The sequence below is a fragment of the Phacochoerus africanus genome, chromosome 5 (genome assembly GCF_016906955.1).
Source record: "Phacochoerus africanus isolate WHEZ1 chromosome 5, ROS_Pafr_v1, whole genome shotgun sequence".
Lineage (NCBI taxonomy): Eukaryota > Metazoa > Chordata > Mammalia > Artiodactyla > Suidae > Phacochoerus > Phacochoerus africanus.
The window spans coordinates 49,531,938-49,553,084 of NC_062548.1; the positions used below are offsets into that span (position 1 = coordinate 49,531,938).

At 40.0% G+C, this 21,147-nt stretch overlaps 1 long non-coding RNA gene across 1 annotated transcript; it reads left to right on the plus strand.

Moving 5' to 3' along the window:
• The first annotated feature begins 200 nt into the window (after positions 1-200).
• Positions 201-21,127, plus strand: LOC125127731 (uncharacterized). The gene is made up of 3 exons (XR_007135045.1): positions 201-471; positions 18,636-19,000; positions 21,070-21,127. It is a non-coding gene; the product is annotated as an uncharacterized LOC125127731 (long non-coding RNA).
• The last annotated feature ends 20 nt before the right edge of the window (positions 21,128-21,147 follow it).

A 21,147-nucleotide genomic window follows, 5' to 3' on the forward strand; every position in this document is an offset into this window, starting at 1 on the left:
GCCGGAGCCGAGGGAGAAGAGCAGCAGGACCTTGTTCCCCGAAGCGAGGCCCCGAGTGCCAGCCCTGCTCAGCCCGTGCCCAGCCATGCGTGCCGCCTGCGGAGTCCAGGCGGCTTACGCTGCGCCCTCCGCCAGCCAGTCGCTCTTCGCTTGGCTGGGGGTGATTAGTTGCTTTTTGTTGTTTCTTAATGTGGGCCGGGGGAGGAGGAGCAGGTGCTGTAGGCTCCACCCCCACCTCCCCGCCTCAGGCCAGCTGGGGCGACGTGACTCTGGCTGCGTAGCCTCCAGCACGGCGGGCGCCGGCGCCGCGGATAGAGCGCGGCTGGAGGGGAGCACATCGCGGAGGCAGTGCCCAGAGAGGTGCGCATCTCTCCGCCCCGCCCCGCCCCGCCCCTCCCCCTCGGCCTCGTGGCGGCGGCGGCGGAGGCAGCAGCAGTAGCAGTGCTGGCGGCTCGGAGGACTGGAGAGCCGGTAGGTGTCCGGCCACGGCCTTCCGCCGACCCCCCACCCCAGGCCGGCCTCCTCCCCTTCCCCGCCTACCTCCCTCTCCTCCCCCAGGCCCTGTGCGCGGCAAGGGCGGGAGTTCGCTGCAAGTCGTAGGAAAGTTTGGCAGCGCGGGCCGCAAGAAGTTCAGGTGCAGAGAACCAGGGATGGGAAAGGAAGGGTCTGGGTTTGGGTGGGGCAGGGGGCGCGGGTGGCCTGAGCCCGGGAGTCCCTGCGGCTTGGGAGCCCGAGCTCCAGGATCGCTTGGTGGCCTCTGCTATACTCCAGCCTCCCCAAGCCACAGTCAGTTTGGTGGCAGATCACTGAGTTCAGACAAAAAGAGGGGTTTTAGGGTTGGGGTGGCGACTTGGGCGCCATGGGTTGGCGCTGGGGCTCTGCCCGCGGCTACTGGTCCCCCTCCCCCCCCCCCCCCCCCGCCAGGTCCTGGAGCCTCTTAATTTTTTTTTAAATGAGGAGCTGCTGGCTTGTAAAATCATACTCCTCTCTCTCAAAGAAGAATTTTATTTGTAACATGGTTTGAAGCAAGCAAGGGGTATAATTATTGCAAAATTTAAAAATTGGTTATAACATGCATATTTGGGTAGTAACACACCATTTGGGGAGATTGAACGAATGTACTGCAGATATTCAGTTACCTGAAGCAGTACTAGAACCCCAGTTCCTTACTTAAAAAATTACAGGATTTAATTCTGAATTCCAGACACCATGACTTTGAGAAGAATCTTCCATTTCTATAGCATGTAAGGTTCAACTCTACAAGTTTTCCCAGTGATATTTCTTGAGATTTACTCTACGTTTTATATCCTTTTACATTATTTCAAAGAAAGAAGGAATAGTTATCTGGAGAAAATATAAAGATAATGCAAAATGACGCTAATTAGCCAGTGGCTTACCGTATGCTTGTCATAGGCCTTCCTTCACATTTAAATACTGAACATTCTTTCCTTCTTCCTTTGATGATGAACATATACCAAATTTGCATTTTGAATGAGCCATGTCCTATTACTCTGGTAATGAAATAAATTTATTTTAATACAAAATAGTTCTTTGGAATTCCCTTATGGTTCAGTGGGTTAAAGATCTGGCACTGTCACTGCAGTGCCTTATGTCACTGCTGTGGAAGGAGTTTTATCCCTGGCCCAGGAATTTGCACATGTCGTGGGTGCTGCCAAAACAAACAAAAAAAATATATAAGAGAACCAAAAAAAAAAAAAACCCAAAACCGTAAAACCTCTTTTTCCCCTTTTATTCAGATCAAATCTAGTTTCATGTATATTAATGACAAATGATGTTTGATATATATCATAGAGTAGCAATTAAAAACTGAGACTCTTTTGAGATTTAAAAATATTGAAAGATTCATTCTCTTCTCTTCCACTTTGGAAGTATGTGGAACACTTTCAACAAATTGGTTCTTTGCAGCTTTTTTTCTTTTAGGGCCACACCTGCAGAATGTGGAGGTTCCCAGGTTAGAGGTTGAATCAGAGATAGAGCTGCCAGCCTCCCACAGCCACAGCCAATGGGATCGAACCCATGTCCTCATGGATGGTAGTCAGATTCATTTCCACTGAGCCCCAACAGGAACTCCCTTTGGCAGCTTTCTATGACCATCTAAGCAGCCCCCAGCACAGAGGCCATCTCTTGGGCTTTCCTCTTCCAGATAGATGGAAGAGGCCCCCTGGAGTCGTTTCCTGGGTATTGCAGCATTAGAGCCATGCCAACATTCCCATTCATCTATCTCCTTTTTATAGACAACATCACAATAATCCAGGTGGAAGAGTTACCTCTTTGTCCTTTTCTTTAGATGTGGATTGTGGTAGTTGTGTAATTCTCAAGCAGGAAATGTTATACATTGTCTTCAAAACACTCCAGTGGTACTAATCCAAAATTAAATCATTATTACTGTGTATGTGCTGTCTTTGTGGAGCACTTAAAGAAAATCTTCTCCATCATCTGAAACAAAAATTTTCCCTGTATCTTTTGATCAGAATCCATAACCATGGAATTCTTAGACTAATTCTCTTCTAACCCAAAATAAAGCAACGATCCTTCTTTAATAGAACTGTTCCTGCGTTTCATGGGTGGTTTGGAATAACAGTTTTCTTCAGTAGGGGCAGTCGTCAGACAGCATATTAATATTTAATATTTCTTTTCCTTTGCCAAATCCTGAGGGCAAGCTGAGAAGAAAATCTCCCCAGCAGGCATTAGGGAGGTGGGAGTCATCGTATCACCTCTTTTGGGGGGGGCCAGACATAAATACAGTCTTCCAAGGAAACAAATTTCCATGGGTAGATGTATGATAGAAGTCTGTAAATAGCTTAAAAGCATCAGGAAAATTATTTCCTTACAAACTACTCCTTAATGCAATGTACAGTCTGAGCATTTCTGAAGTAGTCAGGACCTTTTATGAGAAGTGGAAGTGATATAGCAAAACCCGGTTTCTCAGGGTATTGCCACTGTCAATTAGTCTCCCCCCCCCCCGGGAGTTTAGCCAGCATTTCATCATTAACACTGAGAAAAACTTTACGGTGTGATGACAATTTTATTTATTTAATTTTAATTTTTTATTAGAGTATAGTTGATTTACAGTGTTGTGTCAGTTTCTGTTGTACAGCATAGCGACCTAGTCATCTATTTATCTCTCTTATCATCTACCCTTATATATACATTCTTTTTCTCCTATTATCTTCCATCATATTCTATCCCAAGAGGTTGGATATAGTTCCCTGTGCTATACAGTAGGACCTCATTGTTGATCCACTGGAAATGCAGTCATTTGCATCTACTAACCCCAAACTCCCCATCCATCCCACTTCCTTCCCCCTCCCCCTTGGCAACCACAAGTCTGTTCTCCATGTCTAGACATAAACTTTCTTTTAGGTTGAAAATTGGGAAATTGAAGATGAAAACAATAGATAATTTATAGAATCTTTCTATTGAAGAAACTAGAAGATTAGAAATTGCTTTTAGGAGTTCCCATCGTGGTTCAGTGGCTAACAAACCCAACTAGTACCCACAAGGACCCAGGTTTGATCCCTGGCCTCACCCAGTGGGTTAAAGATCCAGCACTGCTGTGAGCTGTGGTGTACGTCACAGACTCATCTGAGATCCCACATAACTGTGGCTGTGCCTGTGGCCAGAAGCTACAGCTCTGATTAGACCCCTAGTCTGGGAATCTCCATATGCCTCAGGTGCAGCCCTGAAAAAAAAAAGAAAGAAAAGAAAATTGCCTTTTAAAAAAAGCTATTTGCCAATCTTATGATTCTAGGGCTGATGACAAAACTCCAGCTTGCTCACTTTCCTCTGTTTTTCTTCCTGTTACTGTGGTTGAAGACAGTGGACTTTGTGGGAACCATGATGAGTGCTGCCTCTTGGCTGAGCCTTTTTCCCTCCAACATCTGGGACAGGGTGTGTGAGACATCTGAATGGGGCCCTCATCCTCCCTCCACTCAGTAAAAGAGGAGCACAAACACCACAATATCCTTGACTTTGATGTAGAAACACAGGAGGAGCTCGTCTCTCTGAGACCTATGGCAGAGGTTGGCAAGGCTTTGGTAAGATGCTGAAAATAGTCTCTTAAAAAAGAAGACTTCCTAGGAAAATGCTCAGGTGGCACACCTGGCTGCATTATGTATATTAAGTCCCTTGATTTAACTCTGTTCCCACTGATATTTTTCATGTCAAATATGGGAGAGGCATTGGATATCTTGCTGAACTTAATTGATGGCTTTCCAACTAGTTTAACATAAGATGGTTCAGTAATCTTTGGGAATCTTCATCCATTCATGTGATAAAGTTGGGTACTCTAAATGTGGGTGAGTTCATTTTTATAGGACTCAGTTTACTCATGTATATTCAAGAGCGTTCATCTAGATAAAGCATAGACTCTAATCCATGTGCATGTCTCGTTCAAGAGAGTAAATAGTGGAAGACAGCCTGAGATGGGGCTCCAATTCTCAGAGCCACAATTTTGTGCTTCCGCAAATAGCTGTCTGTGTTTTCATCAGCCTGTCTTTATTCATCACCGAGCATGCACCTCCTTGATACACTCAATATCTAGACATAAAATGTGACAAGAAAAATCATCGATGTGTATTTTCTCCTCCATTTCATCATGAGTTGTATTTCCTTTTCCCATCGGAATCAATTTTTGGCATTTCTTAAAGGAGAGTCTTTTGACAAAAATGTGAATTGTTTATAGGCTGCTAAGAGAGAGGATTTTGCCCTCATTTTGCTGAAGATACAATTCCAAATCATGAATGACAGCTCCCATAGTAGCATCAGTTTTCTTGACGTGGTCTTTATTTTCATTTTCCTCTTGGGCACATGGGAATGAGCATGGCAAGTGTGCTCCTGATTTTTGTTTTTTTTTCTCTTACCTTATGTGAAAAATCAAAGTCTAGTTTTCTTGTCCATTAAAAGACAATTTTCTTTTCTTTCAAGTTAGAGATGGTCTGTAAAAAGACTCTTTGGGGGACTCAAGAAACGATTTTTTTAAAGTGAAAGTAAATGCAAAATTACAAAGCAGATATCATTTCACAAAATGAAACAAAATGAGGAATTTTTAGAACAGTCAAGAGTAAAGTCTATATATTCATCCTGCTAAGCCCAATCAAATCATACCGTTAACTTAGCTTAATTTACAAAATTGTACATTTATTTGAGCTTTAGAGGGCAGGCAAGGGTCAACTAATAACTACCCTCTTAATGAGCTAAGAAAACAGGTTCCAGTGAGTCCGAATAAACAAATTCAGAGGTGTCTGACTCAGTGGCATTACACAGATCTTTTCCAAACTGTAGCCATTGTTGTAATGAACCTCTCTACAACCTAATTCATGATTTAAGCTGTGTGAACAGCAAACATAATTTTTTCCATCATGTAGGCCTCTTGAAGTACTTGAGGATTTAGTTCTTCACCAATAAAATAATAATGTATAAGGGTTATATTAATGATCTCTAGAGCCTTACTCCAAGGGTCTGCCAATATTCCCCCAAACTGTGAGGATCTCCTGTCGTGTGCTCTCAGGGAAATGCAGCATGGTTCTGTCCTTGTTTGACTCTTCAGTGAGTCATGCACTAAGAGGCAATGCTTTCAATAAAAAGAAAAGGCCCTCAGACTTGATTTTGTAGTCTGCTCTTCAGAAAGGCCATTTTATAGATATGGTCACTCAGCCCACCCCTTCCGTTCACTCTACTAGAGGGAGATTCCTGGTATTACTTTTTAACTATGGCTGATGATAAGTGTACCACAGTGACCGCCCCCCACCCCAGTCAGTAGGAAATATATGGGTACATCCATTTTCTCCCACTGCTATAACCCATGAACAAAATTATATGGAATTGATTAACTTCAAAGCTTAATGTACTCTTTTTGAAAGTCTCTTTATACTTAAATCATTTGATAGAAGAGAGACATCGTGAGAATGCAGAGTAGATAATGTGCAAGAAATGACACATCCGTTGCTAACAATGTCCCATGAAAATTGCAGAGTACACAATGCCTTAAAAGAACATGATTAAAGAGGGGAAAAAAATCTTTGGAATTCAAATGACTCCAGGAAAATTCACGGACTCCTTTAGTATTGCCATCTCTCTTCTCTTTTGGTTACTATTTGCATGAAGTAGCTTTTCCCATCTTTTCGCTTTTAACCTATTTGTAGATCTAAAGTGAGTTTCTTGTAGACAGTTGGTAGTTGGATCATATACTTAAAAAAAATCCTTCTGCCAATTCTGACTTTTGATTAGAAAGTGTAAACCTCTTAATTTAAGGTAATTACTATTAGGAGGGATTTACTTCTGTCATTTTGCTATTGGTTTTTTACATGCCTGCATTACTGTTTTATGTTGTGTTTAGTTGGGTTTTTGTTTTAGTTTTGTTTTGTTTTTGTCTTTTGAGGGCTTCACTCAAGGCATATGGAGGTTCCCAGGCTAGGGGTCGAATCTGAGATGTAGCTGCTGGCCTACCCCACAGCTACAGCAACGAGAGATCCAAGCTGCATCTGCGACCTACACCACAGCTCACGGCAACGCCAGATCCTTAATCCACTGAGTGAGGCCAGGGATTGAACCCGCAACCTCATGGTTCCTAGTTGGATTCGTTTCTGCTGTGCCATGACGGGACTCCTAGTTGGGCTTTTTTTGGTGAGGAAACACTTTTTTTTCTCATTTCCTTTCCTATGTATTCTTTAGATATTTTGTTTGTGATTTTTGCAGAAATTATTTACCGTTTTAAAGTTATAACATTCTAAGAATGAATTTATTCCAGTTTAACTTCAGGAACAAACAAAAACTTTGCTCCTTTAATGACTCCATCTCCACCCCTTTTAGTTGTTGAAGTTACAAAATTGTATCTTTATAGATAATATGCTAAACATATAAAATGGTATGATTTTTACTGCATTAGAATGTGGGGTTACCAACCCAAGTTACAATCATACTGTCTTTTGGACTAATACTTTGTTTAAAGCATCCTAGTCTCAAATCCTGTCGGAAACAAAAAAGTGAAGTTCCACATCATCATTCCACACCACCGTTACAAGGATGCTAGCGTTTATAATTGTTCACTTATTTTCCTTTCCTAAGATCTTTATTTCCTCCTATGGCTTTAGGTTGTTGTCTAGTCGTTTTTCATGTCAAACGGCATGACTCCCTTAGCATTTCTTGCAGTTTAGTATTGAGTTCCCTGAGCTTTTGTTTACTTCAGAATGTCTTAATCTCTCCGTCATTTTTGAAGAACAGTTTTGCCTGAAAGAAGGATTCTTGGTTGACAGTTTTTGCTTTTTCTTTTCTTTCTTTTTTTTTTTTTTTTTTGTGCTTTGATTATACTAGCTCACTGCCTTCTGGCCTCTGAAGTTTCTGATGAGAAGTCTGCTGATAATCTTACTAAGGACTCCTTGGATGTGCTCAGTCCCTTCTCTCTCTATGCTTTCAAAATACTCTCTCTCTCTTGGCCTTTTGACAGGTTGAGCATGCTGTGTTCCAGTGGGGATCTCTTTGAGTTCATTCTACATGCAATTACTTGTTTCTTGGATGGTTACAATGACGTCTTTCATCAAATTTTGCAAGTTTTCAGCTATTCTGTCTTCAACTAGTCTTTGTCCCTTTATTTCTTCTTCTGGGACTCCCACCAGTAGGAATATATATTGGGCAGCTTTATGGTATCTCACAGCTCCCGTAGGCTTTCTTTGTTTTTCTATAATCTCTCTTTTTTTCTGTCTCTTCCTCAGACCAGATAATTTCCATTCCGTTATCTTTGAATTCACCGATGCTTTCATCTGCCTGCTCAAAATCACCTTTGAATCCTTCCAGTAAATTTTAAATTTTAATGATTGTACTTTACAGTTCCTGATTTCTTTTTCAGGTTTTCTATCTTATTTACATGTACATTTTTTTTTGTCTTTTCGTCTTTTTGCTTTTTCTTGGGCGGCTTCCACGGCATATGGAGGTTCCCAGGCTAGGGGTCTAATCGGAGCCGTAGCTACCAGCCTACACCAGAGCCACAGCAACGCAGGATCTGAGCCGAGTCTGCAACCTACACCACAGCTCACAGCAACGCCAGATCATTAACCCACTGAGCAAGGGCAGGGAGCAAACCTGCAACCTCATGGTTCCTAGTCAGATTCATTAACCACTGAGCCACGACGGGAACTCCTACATGTACATTTTATGCATACATTATTTTCTCAACTTTCTCTGTATCTTCTTTTAGTTCTTTGAACATCTTTAAGGTAATTTTTCTTCAGGTATTTGTCCAGAAGATCTGTCATTACATCTTTTCCAGGGACAGTGTTTGTGGGTTTATTATTTTCCTTTGCATGAGTCATATATATCTGGTTTGGTTTGGTTTGCATGCCTGGTGATTTTTTTTTTTTTTTGGTTGAAAAGTGGACATTTAAATCAAATAATATGATAACTCTGGGAGTCAGATCCTCCCCCTTCCCTAGTTTTTTCCCGTGTGTGTGTGTGTGTGTGTGTGTGTGTGTGTGTGTGTCTGTCTGTCTGTCTGTCTGTCTGTCTGTCTGTCTCTGTGCTGGGAACCACCTTGAGAGTAAATATAAGGTCTCATCAAGTCTTTTCTGAGTCCATACCTTATCTTGGGGTTTTGTGGTGACTTTCTTATTTTCCTCACATATGTAATTGTGCTTTACTATCCTAGTTTTCAATGTCTGTCTCCCCAAAGGGGGAAAGAGTAAAACAAAGAAGAGCAAAAGGCACCATCCCTCTAAATCTCATGGATGTCACTTTAGCCAGAGAGAGGGGCTTTCAACCATGAGGTGAGGGGCAACAACCACTGTCACTGCCTGTCTCTTTGTCTGCACTCTGTGATCAGAAGCAGCAATCAGTGATCAGAGCAGAGAGTTCCAATATTTGGAGAACAGGGTCCTTTTTGCCCACCATGGCTCCTGCAAGCTGCGTTCAAACTGCTCAGGAAGCATGTAAACTGCTGTCTGCCCTGAGCAGGGGAATAGAAGATTGGTACTTGCTACTGTGTTAGGAGCTGAAATTGACCCAAATTAACCACAATGTATTGTGGGAGTCTTCCCCTGGATGTTGCAAGCCTTCAATAGACTCCAGAGTTCCTAGTTAGTTGCATTAGACAGATTCTGCCAGTGTAAATGTTTCCTAGGTGGGGAGACCAATTCCTGGTGCTTCCTCCTCTGCTATCTTTCTAGATTCCTCCTACATAATATACTTTTAAACTTTATTTCAAGGAAATTAATAACAAGTTCTCCCAGTATATTTTCCCATAGACCCTGTGTTCCATCTAAATGTATTATCGTACAATTTTATTTTACTTTATTTTATTTTAGTCTTTTTGCCATTTCTTGGGCTGTTCCTGCGACATATGGAGGTTCCCAGGCTAGGGGTTGAATTGGAGCTGTAGCCGCCGGCCTACACTAGAGCCAGAGCAATGCAGGATCTGAACCTACACCACAGCTCATGGCAACGCCAGATCCTCAACCCACTGAGCAAGGCCAGGGATCAAACCCACAACCTCATGATTCCTAGTCGGATTCATTAACCACTGAGCCATGAGAGGAACTCCCATTATGATACAATTTTAAAACAACACTATAACTGCAAATACATGGTAATGCAAATCTCAGTTTAAAAGTAGCATTGTTTATTATGACCAGAACCTTTTAAGAATTTTAATGTTACCTTTACACTTCAGAGAGATCTGATGATTAGAAAAAAATCAAATAAATATGCTTCTGCTTTGCATGTTTGTGTTGACCTTTGCAGCCCCTTGAAGTCTCTCCTCTTTCCCCATTTCTGCTCACAAGATGCTGTGTGGACCTTGGTGTGTGGCATAAGGTCCCTCAAGTGATGTCAGAGACTCCCCCCTCCCCCAGGGTCCTCGCACAGCATCCTTCACATATTGTGGCAGACCTGCAGCAAGGCACATGGACTGCACTGAGTGCTGTGAGCAGCAGCTGGCTCTGCACTCACAGAGGCACAGTTTCCAGACATACAAGTGAAAGGTCACAGTCATGGACTTTATGCTCCAAGGGCATGGCCTCTCTCATCACAGTGTCTGTGCTTTCTCGTGTCATACAACCTCGTAGTCAAGATCGAGTGGGACATTTCCAGGAAGAAAAGGCCAAGGCCATTTTTCCAGCACTTAGTTCAAAACCCTGACCACCCTCTCAGTCTTTTTCAGGACTTGATTGGCCAGTAAAGCAATAAAGACCTCCTTTCTGATAGTTTGTAAATGTTTGGTGTTCATCCCACATTGAGGACAAATAACATGTACTTCTTTTAATCAAAGGGGATTTGGCTAATAACACGATGCCTTCAGTTTCTGAAAAGGACTTTGTGTGCCATTCTTTCCATACACTTTTCACAATTAGGAGTGAACAAGTAATTAGCATGGATTGGATCTAATGCAACTTTTCCTAGAGATGACAGTAGGGGCCAGAAATGCCTCCTGATTCTTTTTCAAAATCAAACTCCTATAACATTTTGGTTTCTTCCCTTTAGATTATCTCAACATGTTGCTGTTTTTTTCCCCAGCTCCATCTTGGCTTAGGGTTTCAATATTTACTGAAATTATTAAAATCTTTCCAGTCGGTCTCCCAGAGGAACAGTTATCCAAAATTGAATTTACATAGATAAAGATGATCACTATGAAACGCAGCTTGCATAAAACCCTGTCCTGTTTCAGGAGCTCTCACACCTTGGGGTATGACTCTTGGGCCAAGTTCAGACCCCTCTGTTTGAGTTCTAGGACCGCCCACAGTCTGTGCCCCCTGTACATCCCAGAGCCACATTGCGACTGATTCAGGAGCCTGAGCTTCAAAAGAAGACTAGAAACCTAGTTAAGAGTGGTTAAGGCAGTCCTGAAATCAGTAATGAAATGATAGGAAAAGGAAACTCATATTCTGAAAAAGAAAGGAAAACAGAAAGAGTAAAAATGTGAGTAAATACAATACGAATATCCTTCTGGTCTTGAGTTTCTAGCTTGTATTTGCAGGTTGAAGCAAAAATTACTACCTTGTCTGATAAGGTTTTCAACGAATGTAGTTGTAACATTTAAAGCAAATTATAAAGTGGGAAGGGTAAGCTACCTCCACTTGCTGTGTTACAATGCCCATACCACAGAACTACAATAAGTTATATAAGATGACTTACCCAGAGTAACAGCCAAAACATCTATACAAATGATACATTTAAAACCAATATAGAATGTACAGGTGCATATATCTTTTTCAAGGAAAGCAAATGATACATTTAAAATCAATATAGAACATACAGGTGCATGTATCTTTTTCAAGGAACATTTTGTCAGGATATATGCCCAAGAGTGGGATTGCTAGCTATGCAATATAAAATTGACAGAACACTGTCCCGGGGAAGCTCAGAGGTTAATGAACCTGACTAGCGTCCATGAGGATGTGGGTTCGATCACTGGTCTCACTCAGTGGGTTAAAGATCTGGCGTTGCTGTGAGCTGTGGTGTAGGTTGCAGACGTGGCTCAGATCCCACATTGCTGTGGCTGTGGTGTAGGCTGGCAGCTGCAGCTCCAATTGGACCCCTAGCCTGGGAGCCTCCATATCCCACAGGTGTGACCCTAAAAGACAAAAAAGAAAGAACAAAAGAAAGAAAATTGACAGAACACTGTGAACCAACTATATTAAAACAATATAGATAAAAAGAATATAGACAAGCAAACATGGAATTTAAAAAAAGTTACCTTCTCTTAGTAAAGGTGGGTTCTCTGTTCTTGAAGACAGAGTCAGCCAGACCAAGAACTATGGCATTAATTGGCTCAAAGGGCCATGTCTATATATCCCAAGAGGTTGGAGTTAATGTTGTGGCACAGTGGAAATGAATCTGACTAGGAACCATGAGGTTCTGGGTTCGATCCCTGGCCTCACTCAGTGGGTTAAGTGTTGCCGTGAGCTGTAGTGTAGGTTGCAGATACTTTTCTGATATGGTGTGGCTGTGGCTGTGGTGTAAGCTGGCAGCTATATAGCTCCGATTAGACCCCTAGCCTCAAAAAAGCAAATAAATAAATATCCCAAAAGGCCATTACACCCAAACAAGCTTGAAGCTATTGGGCTCCATCAAAGGTGTACATGTACTCTTAGAGTAGAATAAAAAACCCTCCTTGTACAATAAAGTTTTAACCCACATGAATATTTTGATAGTATTTTCTGAATCAATAAAACCAGATATAATTAAGGTCTGTGTTACCTTAAATTTATGACCAAAGCTTGCTTTTTTAAAAAAAAATTTGACACATATTTGCTTTTCAGTAGATTTGACATTCACCCTTTGTTAATATGGTCCCTTGAATAAATTCTTTTTTGTGATGTAGCTTGATAGCTTTTGACCAGCTGTAAATTGGAGGGAATGCAAGGCAAGAAGAGTTTGGAAGCCAGTAGGATTAGGGATGTTGAAGAATGTCATAAGCAGGTGGCTTGAAAACATCATACAATTCAGTAATCCAACATTGTCACAAGTGGGGTTCTCTGGAAATAGATGCCGAGAAAGGCCTGGTGTGCCGCATATTTTTAAGACTCCATACCTAATGAAAGAGAAAGAAAAAAAACAAGGATTGTCCTAGAAATCAAAAGTGTTAAACATTTAGTTATTATTGGTGTAAGCCACTGTTTATAGATGAAAAGAGCCACAATAATTAGTTATTTCAATATTTACAGAAAATGGCCCAAGACACAATTGAACATCCTTTCATAGTTATTGGAATAACAGCATAAATCTAGCAGATGTGTATAGAAACATATCTGATTTTTGTGTATACTTTGCACCTTCTTTTGTTCATTTTTAAACATTACTGAATGATAGTTGATTTCCTGTTGTGATCATTTCTGCTGTACAACAGAGTAATTCAGTTATATATGTACACACATCCCATCTTTTTCAGATTCTTTTTCCATGTAGTCTATCACAGAATATTGGCTAGATTCCTCTATGCTATACGGCAGGTCCCCATTGGCCTGTCATTTCATATACCTCAGTGTGCATATGCCAGTTTGGAGTTCCTGCTGTGGTGCAGTGTGTTAAGAATCCATCTGCAGTGTTTCTGGTTGCTGCGGAGGCATGGGTTTAATCCCTAGCAAGCACAGTAGATTGAAGGATTTGTTGTTCAGTCCCTGGTCCAGAAACTTCCATATGCAGTGGATGTGGCCATAACAACAAACAGACAAACTGTGTGTTCTGCAACTTGATTGGATTTATTAGTTCTAATAGCTTTCTTGTGTATTCTTTGGGATACTCTCTGTATTAGATGATTTCATTTGCAAAAGAGATAGTTTGGGCTCTTTCTATTTTGGATGCAGACCAATAGTTCTGGTTAGAACTTCCAGTAGAATGTTAAATAACAACAGAGCAAGTGGGCATTCTTGCCTTTGTTCTTTATTCTGGGGGGACAGATTTCAGTCCCCCATCATTGATGATAATGTTAGCTGTGAAGTTTTTGTAAATATGTTTAGGATGTTGAGGAATTTTCCCTATATTCCCAAATTTCTGGGATTTTTTTTTCTTTAGATCAAGAAAGGGTGTTGGATTTTGTCAAGTGCCTTTTCCACATCAACTGAGGTAATCATGTGTTTTTTTTCCCTTCGTTCTATTAAGTGACATATTACATTGATTGATATTCTTATGTTGAACCACTCTTGCATTGCTATTTGGTCATGGTAAATAGCTATTTAAAAATGCTATTGGATACAATTTACTGATATTTTGTTGAGGATTTTTACATCTATCTTTATGAGGGCTCTGTGTCTGTGATTTTATTTTTTTGTGGTATCTTTTTCTCATTTTGATATAAATTAATGTTGGACTCATAAAATTAGTTAGGAAGTATTCTCTCCTCTTCAGTGTTTTGGAAGAGTTTGAGAAGGATTGATTTTGTTTGTCTTTGTTTTGTTACAACTGCATGTATGGAAATTCTCGGTCTGGGGTCCAGTTGGAGCTGCAGCTGCCAGCCTACACCACAGCCAACAGCAACGCTGGATTGAAGCCACATCTGCGACATATGCCACAGCTTGTGGCAGTGCTAGATCCTTAACTGAATGAGGCCAGGGATCGAACCTACATCCTCATGGACACTATGTAGGGTTCTTAGCCTGCTGAGCCACAGTGGGAACTCCGAGAAGAATTGATATTAATTTTTCTTTAGATGTTTAGTAGAAGTCTCCGGTAAAGCCACCTGTTCCTGGACTTTTCTTTGTTGGAAGGTTTTGGACTAGTGATTCGATCTTTGTACTTGTTATACATCTGTTGAGGTTTTCTATTTCTTTGTGAGTTGCTTTAGAGCATTTGTGTTTCAAGAAGTTTGTCCATTTTTCTAGTGGTCATCTAATTTTTTAGCTTATAATTGTCCATAGTATCCTTTGATAATTCCTTTTCACCCCTATGAGGTTTATAGTAATATTCCCCCCATTATTCTGACTTTAGTTAGTTGTGTCTTCTCTTTTTTTATTTTGTCAGTCTAGTTTATCAATTTTGTTTATCTTTTGAAAGAACCATTATTACAAAATAATGGCTATAGTCCTTGTGTTGTACAGTATATCCCTGTTGTTTCTCTATTTTATACACATAGTAGTTCACATCTCTTAATCCCTTCCCCCTATCTTGCCCTTCTTCTCTTTCCTCTCCCCACCAGTAACCACTGGTTTATTTTCTGTATCTGTGAATCTGTTTTGTTGTATACTTTTTTTTTTAAGATTCCACATATAAGTGATAACATAGAGGATTTTTCTTTCTCTGACTTGTCTTACTAAGCATAATACTCTGTAGATCCACCCACAAGGTTGAAAATGAGTGGAGCCACAGCTGCAACAATGCCAGATTCTTAACCACTAGGCCACCAAGGAGCTCCTTTTCACAAGATTTTAAAATCTATTTTGTTTAATATTAGTATGGCCACTCCAGCCCTATTTGAATCACCATTTATGTGAACTATTTTTTTCTATCCTTTTATGTTCAAATTTGTCTTTAGAAGTATTGTGAGTCTCTGATAGACAGTACATGGTTGGATCATGAACTTTTATTCTGCCAATCTGTGTATTTTTTATTAAAGAGCTTAATCCATTTACACTTAAAGTAATTACTGATAAGGGAGGATTTACTTCTGTCATTTTTCAGAAAACAAGTATGTTTTCTGTATGCCTGTAATTTTTTTGTCCCTCATTTTTCTCCATTACTACCTTATTTTTAGTTGACATTCCGTAGTGAATTGGTTTGATTCTCTTCTCAATTCTTTATATATATTTAGTCTGTAGATATTTTCTTGGTGGTTACCATGGGAGTTTCATTTAATATCCCAAAGCTATAAAAATTGAATTTGAATTGATGACAATTTAACTTCAGTAACATACAAAACTCTACTAATATACAGCTCCATCCTTATTTTCTGTTATTCATACCATAGATTACATCATTATACATTATGTTCCCAATAATAATAGATTAATAATTTCTAATGCATTTTTTTGTTGTTGTTTTTTGTTTGTTTGTTTGTTTGTTTGTTGTCTTTTTCTAGGGCCGCACCCACAGCATATAGAGGTTCGCAGGCTAGGAGTTGAATCTGAGATGTAGCCGCCAGCCTACAGCCACAGCCACACCAACACCAGATCTGAGCTGCATCTGTGACCTACACCGCAGCTCACAGCAATGCCGGATCCTTAACTCACTGAGTGAGGCCAGGAATTAAACCTGAAACCTCATAGTTCCTAGTTGGATTCATTAACTACTGAGCCACGACGGGAACTCCTCTAATGCATCTGTAATTTAAATCTTTAGAATATAGAAAATCAGGCTACAAGCAAATTACAGTAATAGTAGCTTTCACAGTTGCCTATGCATTTACCTTTACCCTAATTTCTTTATGTGGCTTCAGGTTACTGTTTTCCTTTTATTTCAGCCTGAAGGACTCCCTTTAGCATCTCCTGAAGGGAAGGTCTAGTGGTAATAAACACCCTCAGCTTTTTAAAATCTTGGAACGTCATTTCTCCCTCATTGTTGAAGGATAGTTTTATTGGATATAAAGTTGTCCATTGATATTCTCCCCTCCCCCTTAAGCATATTGGTTGTATGAACCCACTGACTTCTGGCCTTTAGGATTTCTGATGAGAAATTGGCAGGTAATCTCTTTGGGAATCCCTTGTATGTGATGAGTCAGCCACTTCTCTCTTGCTCCTTTTAAGATTCTCTCTTCATCTTTGCCTTTCAATATTTTGATGATAATGCATCTCAGTGTGAGTATTTTTGAGTTTCTTCTACTTGGAGTTTTTGAGCTTCTTGGATTTATAGATTCACTTACAGCCATTTCAGTTCTTTAAATTTGGGAAGTTTTCAGGAATTATTCATTTTGCTCCTTTCTATCTCTCTTCTCCTGCTGACATTCCCGCAATGCCTGTGTTGGTCCACTTGATGATGTTTCACAAGTCTCTCAGGCTCTGTTCATTTTTCTTCATTTTTTTTTCTCTTCCTTAAACTTGATCATTTTTTTTGTTCTTTATGTTCAATGATTGTTCTGCTTGCACAGATCTGGTTTTGAACCCTTTTGAGATACTTTTCATTTCAGTGATTGGACTTTTCAGCTTAAAAATTTCTTTTTGGTTCTTTTTGAAAATAATTTAACCTCTATCGATATTACTTTCTACATATTATTTTTCTACTTTTGTCCATGTTCCTTTAGCTCTTTGAGCATCTTTAAAATAATTTTTTTTAAGTCTTTGTCTAGTAATTTTGACATCTGGGCTTCCTCAGGTACATGTTCTGTTGGTTGATTTATTTTGCTGCTTCTTTTTAAGGGCTGCAGATGCAGCATATTGAAATTCCTGGGCTAGGGGTCAAATCAGGGTATAACTGCTGGCCTACACCATAGCCACAGCAATACCAGATACAAGCCATGTCTGTAACCCACACCATGGCTCATAGCAACACCAGACTCTTAACCTGATTAGCGAGGCCAGAGATCAAATCCGCATCCTCATGGATACTAGTTGGGTTTGTTTCCACTGAGCCACCATGGGAACTCCTATTTTGCTTCTTTGAATCAGCTAAACATTGCTGTTTTTTTGTGTGCCTCGATTGCTTTTATTGAAAATTTGACTTTTGGATTTGATGAACATGGAAACTAGAGAAACCAGATTTTCCCCTTTCCCTAGAGTTTGGTGGGGTGTTAATTTTTTTTATTTTAGCAAATCTTAGATATGGCCATTGAGTTCTAAGGATAAGTTTTCAGACTCCTTATCTCCTGTATGTTTTCCTCTAGAGTTATTTTTGTCCCTTAATGTTCTTTCTGTGATGTGGTGTCCATCCCCATTGAGGCTACTAAAGTAATCTAATGATTGATCGGTATGTTGAGATTGTTGCTGTGTTCCTTCAATGGTTAGACATGTTTTTTCATATTTACTATCTATAGCATGAATTTTAAAACTAAAGTGCATATTTAATCTCATATTTCTTTTTCCTCCTTTAGTCTTCTTAAAATGTAATGATGTCTTTTATAATCAATAACTTCTTAGGGTGAAAATAGGGATCCATTCCTCTGATTATGTTCACTTAATTTCTAATAATATACCACACGGTGAAGTATGTAAAGCACAGCTGTCTTGCCAAGATCGATCCTAAGGAACTGGTTTTCATTCTGGAATGATCCTTGAATTTCAATTTCTCAATAAACCCAAGCGCACTTTTCTCTCCTGTGATGTATGTCATATAAATATTATTTTAGGTATTATAGATGCAAGTAACTGCTATTTGATGTTGACTCTCCACTTGTGTTCAGTTGCAGATGGCAGGGGCTCTGTGGCCCCATCATTTCCATTGAGCTCTCAGTAAAAAGATTAACATTTTATCACAATGCTGTTGCTGCCATGATTGTCATTTCTTTAGTCTTTTCTGCAGAATGAATTCTGTAGGGATATTTAATGCAATTCACATTTTGAATTTGCTTAACATACCAGCACACTTAGCTTTAAAAACAAAGGAAGGAGACTACTTGCTTTCTGTTCTCTGCCGTCCTCTTTTCCCTCCACTTGGCTGTTCTTATCTCAACATGCAAACATGACTGTAGTATTGAACTGGACACATTGAGCAATTTCTTATTCTTTTGTGAATGCAAAATTGGATTGCAAGCTTTATCTTTAGTTTAGAAGCAAAAGTCAAAACCAAAGGACAGCTTCTACACTGGTGAGAAAACTTGTTAATGAGAATGCTCAATACACTATTAGAGTTGAACAAAAGGAATTGTGTCTCAATTTTATGTATGTGCATAAATAATGAGTCTTATTAGAAGGCTTATCTCAAGAAAATATGCAATTAACTTAACCCAAATGTACTATACCACTGTTCCCATATTAGCCCTCTTTTCATTCTGATGTTACATGCTAAAGAAACCCTTCTATATGCCATGTAGCTCTAGATCTGGCTAAACTGCACCTGCCCTTCAGATGGTAATAAAAAATAGTCAAAAATTACACCATAGTGGTATTTTAATTTGTAATCTCTAGTTTTTGAAATGGTAAGTGTCCACCTGACTTTTTGAGGTCATGATGATTCACATGATTTTCTGCCTACCTATTCTATCATTTATTGAAGGATGAGTCCTCATTTCCTACAATAACTGTGAATTTGTGTATTTCTCCTTTCAGATTGATCAGCTTCTGCCTCACCTATTTTGATGAGGATTCTCATAATGATAAAGATAACAATTCTCCAAAAAGACACAGTAATTTTAAGTGTGTATGCACCTAACAAAAAGAATTTCAAAATGCAGATCCTGCTACCCACCTCCCCCAACAACAACTTGGCATTCATTCACAGACAAAGGTGACTTTCTGGGAGATGAGAGATTTCAGCATCAGGTACTAAGGGTCCTTGGAGGAGTCTTGCCCATCCATGTGGAAGGAATTGGTCCTGCCTGTGAACACTGTAGCAGCCCATGAACCTGCCTCAGCTCTGCTCAGCTGGGGTCCAGAAGTCCCTAAAGAACACTGATTCTGACAATCACTCATGGGTAAGAGAGACTTTGAGGAAGGCTAGGTTTCCAGGGAAATTCCGGCACAGCACTGGAGCAAAATATATATATGTGCGTGTGTGTGTGTTATGTATATAACACAAAATATATATGTGTGTGTGTATGTTATGTATACATACACGCACAGATACATATGCATATATACATATATGTGTATATGTAGAAATATGTCATATGTAAAATATATATAAATATATATATACACACATACAAGTTTGACATACTGATGGGGGAAGAAGAGTAATTTGACTTAACACATGTCCTCTGTCCTCCAGGTGGCACAGCTTCATGTCAGGCCATATCTTCTCAGCCTATGATTTCTTCCAAGGGGTAAAGTGAGGGTGTGTGAGTGAGTGCCTGGTTTCCCCAGCTGTGTATGACAATCTCAAAAAGACCCATTTCTCTTGCCCCATCAAGTGCCGATAGAACTGCTGGGGGACATTGCAGGGATGAGGATCCCATGAAGCCCAGTCTCGTCAGACAAACCCAAACTAGAGGCGCTGTACAAAATACCTCATTGGTATTTTTCACAAGGGTCAAGGTCATGAAAAACAAGGCTAGTCTGAGGATCCATCTCAGATTTGGGAAAAGGAAAGGGTCTTGATGACTAAATGCATTATAGCTCCCTGTACTGGCTTCTGGGCTAGAAAAGACAAATGAGTGGAAAAGTGGTAAAATTAAAAACTGTATTGTGTAGTGTATGGTATTATACCAATATTAATTGTTTACTTTTGTTCAGTGTATTATAGTTTATGTAAGAGGTTAACCTTAAGGAAAGTTGTGTAACAGACATATGGAAGCTGTCTGTCTCTGCTGTCTCTGGATTTTTTTCTGTACATCTAAATTTTGAAATAATTTATTTTATGTAAAAATAAAACTAACATTTAAAAACTAAAATGAAGCAGGAATGAGGATTAAGAGTGAAAAGGGAGGAGGTGAGGACCAGGGGTTTTTTGTTTGTTTGTTTTTAAGGTAATCAGGGAAGTACTTCCTGTCATGGTGCCTTTTTAGCAGAGCAGGAGTCAGGGCAGGGCCATACAACTATCTTAAGAGTCCGTGGAGTTACCGTTGTGGCGCAGTGGTTAACGAATCCGACCAGGAACCAGAAGGTTGCGGGTTCAATCCCTGCCCTTCTCAGTGGGTTAACTATCTGGCATTGCCGTGAGCTGTGGTGTAGGTCACAGACGCGGCTCGGATCCTGCGTTGCTGTGGCTCTGGCTACAGCTCCGATTCGGCCCCTAGCCTGGGAACCTCCATATGCCACGAGAGCGGCCCAAGAAATGGTAAAAAGACAAAAAAAAAAAAGAGAGAGAGAGAGAGAGAAGAGTCTGACGACAGAGTAAACAGCAGATAAAAAGGAACTGAGACTAGACCATGACATGTTCAAAGTAGATCATAGCAGCACACTGGATAAGGCAGAGAATGGTAAGGGTGAGGTGAGAGGGGAGTGCTGTGTCTCTGTACTTTTTCCAGCTTTATTGAGGTGTGGTTGACAAGTCGTACATATTTAGGTTGTACAACATAATGTTTTGATATACATACACAATGTGAAATGATTCCACAATCATTTCATGAAATGAAATCAGGAAACCATCCCATCATCAAGCCAATTAACATATCCAGCAATTCACACAGTTACCTTTGTGTGTGTGTGTGTGTGTGTGTGTGTGTGTGTGTGTGTGTGTGTGTGTGTGTGTGTGTCGGGGGTCAGAATATTTCAGATCCATTCTTCTAGCAAATTAAGTATATGGCACATTATTATGAATTGTAATCCCCATGCTGTACATGAACTTTTTAGACCTTATCTGTCTTATAACTGAAAGTCTATACTCCCCATATTTGTAATTTAAATTATTAGACAATAAGTATGCAGGCATATCTTCCTACCCTCTCCTTTACATATCTTTCAAATAATGTGTTGAAGCGTTTTCAGTTTTTTTCGATTATTCTAAAAGTAATTTTTAAACAGGCAAAAGTGCACATGGGGTTCTTTTGCACTACTTCATGTTACATCTATTTGTTGTTTTTTTCTTTTTTTGTCTTTTTAGGGCAGCACAGATCTGAGTCGAGTCTGAGACCTACACCACAGCTCACAGCAACACGGGATCCTTAACCCACTGAGCTAG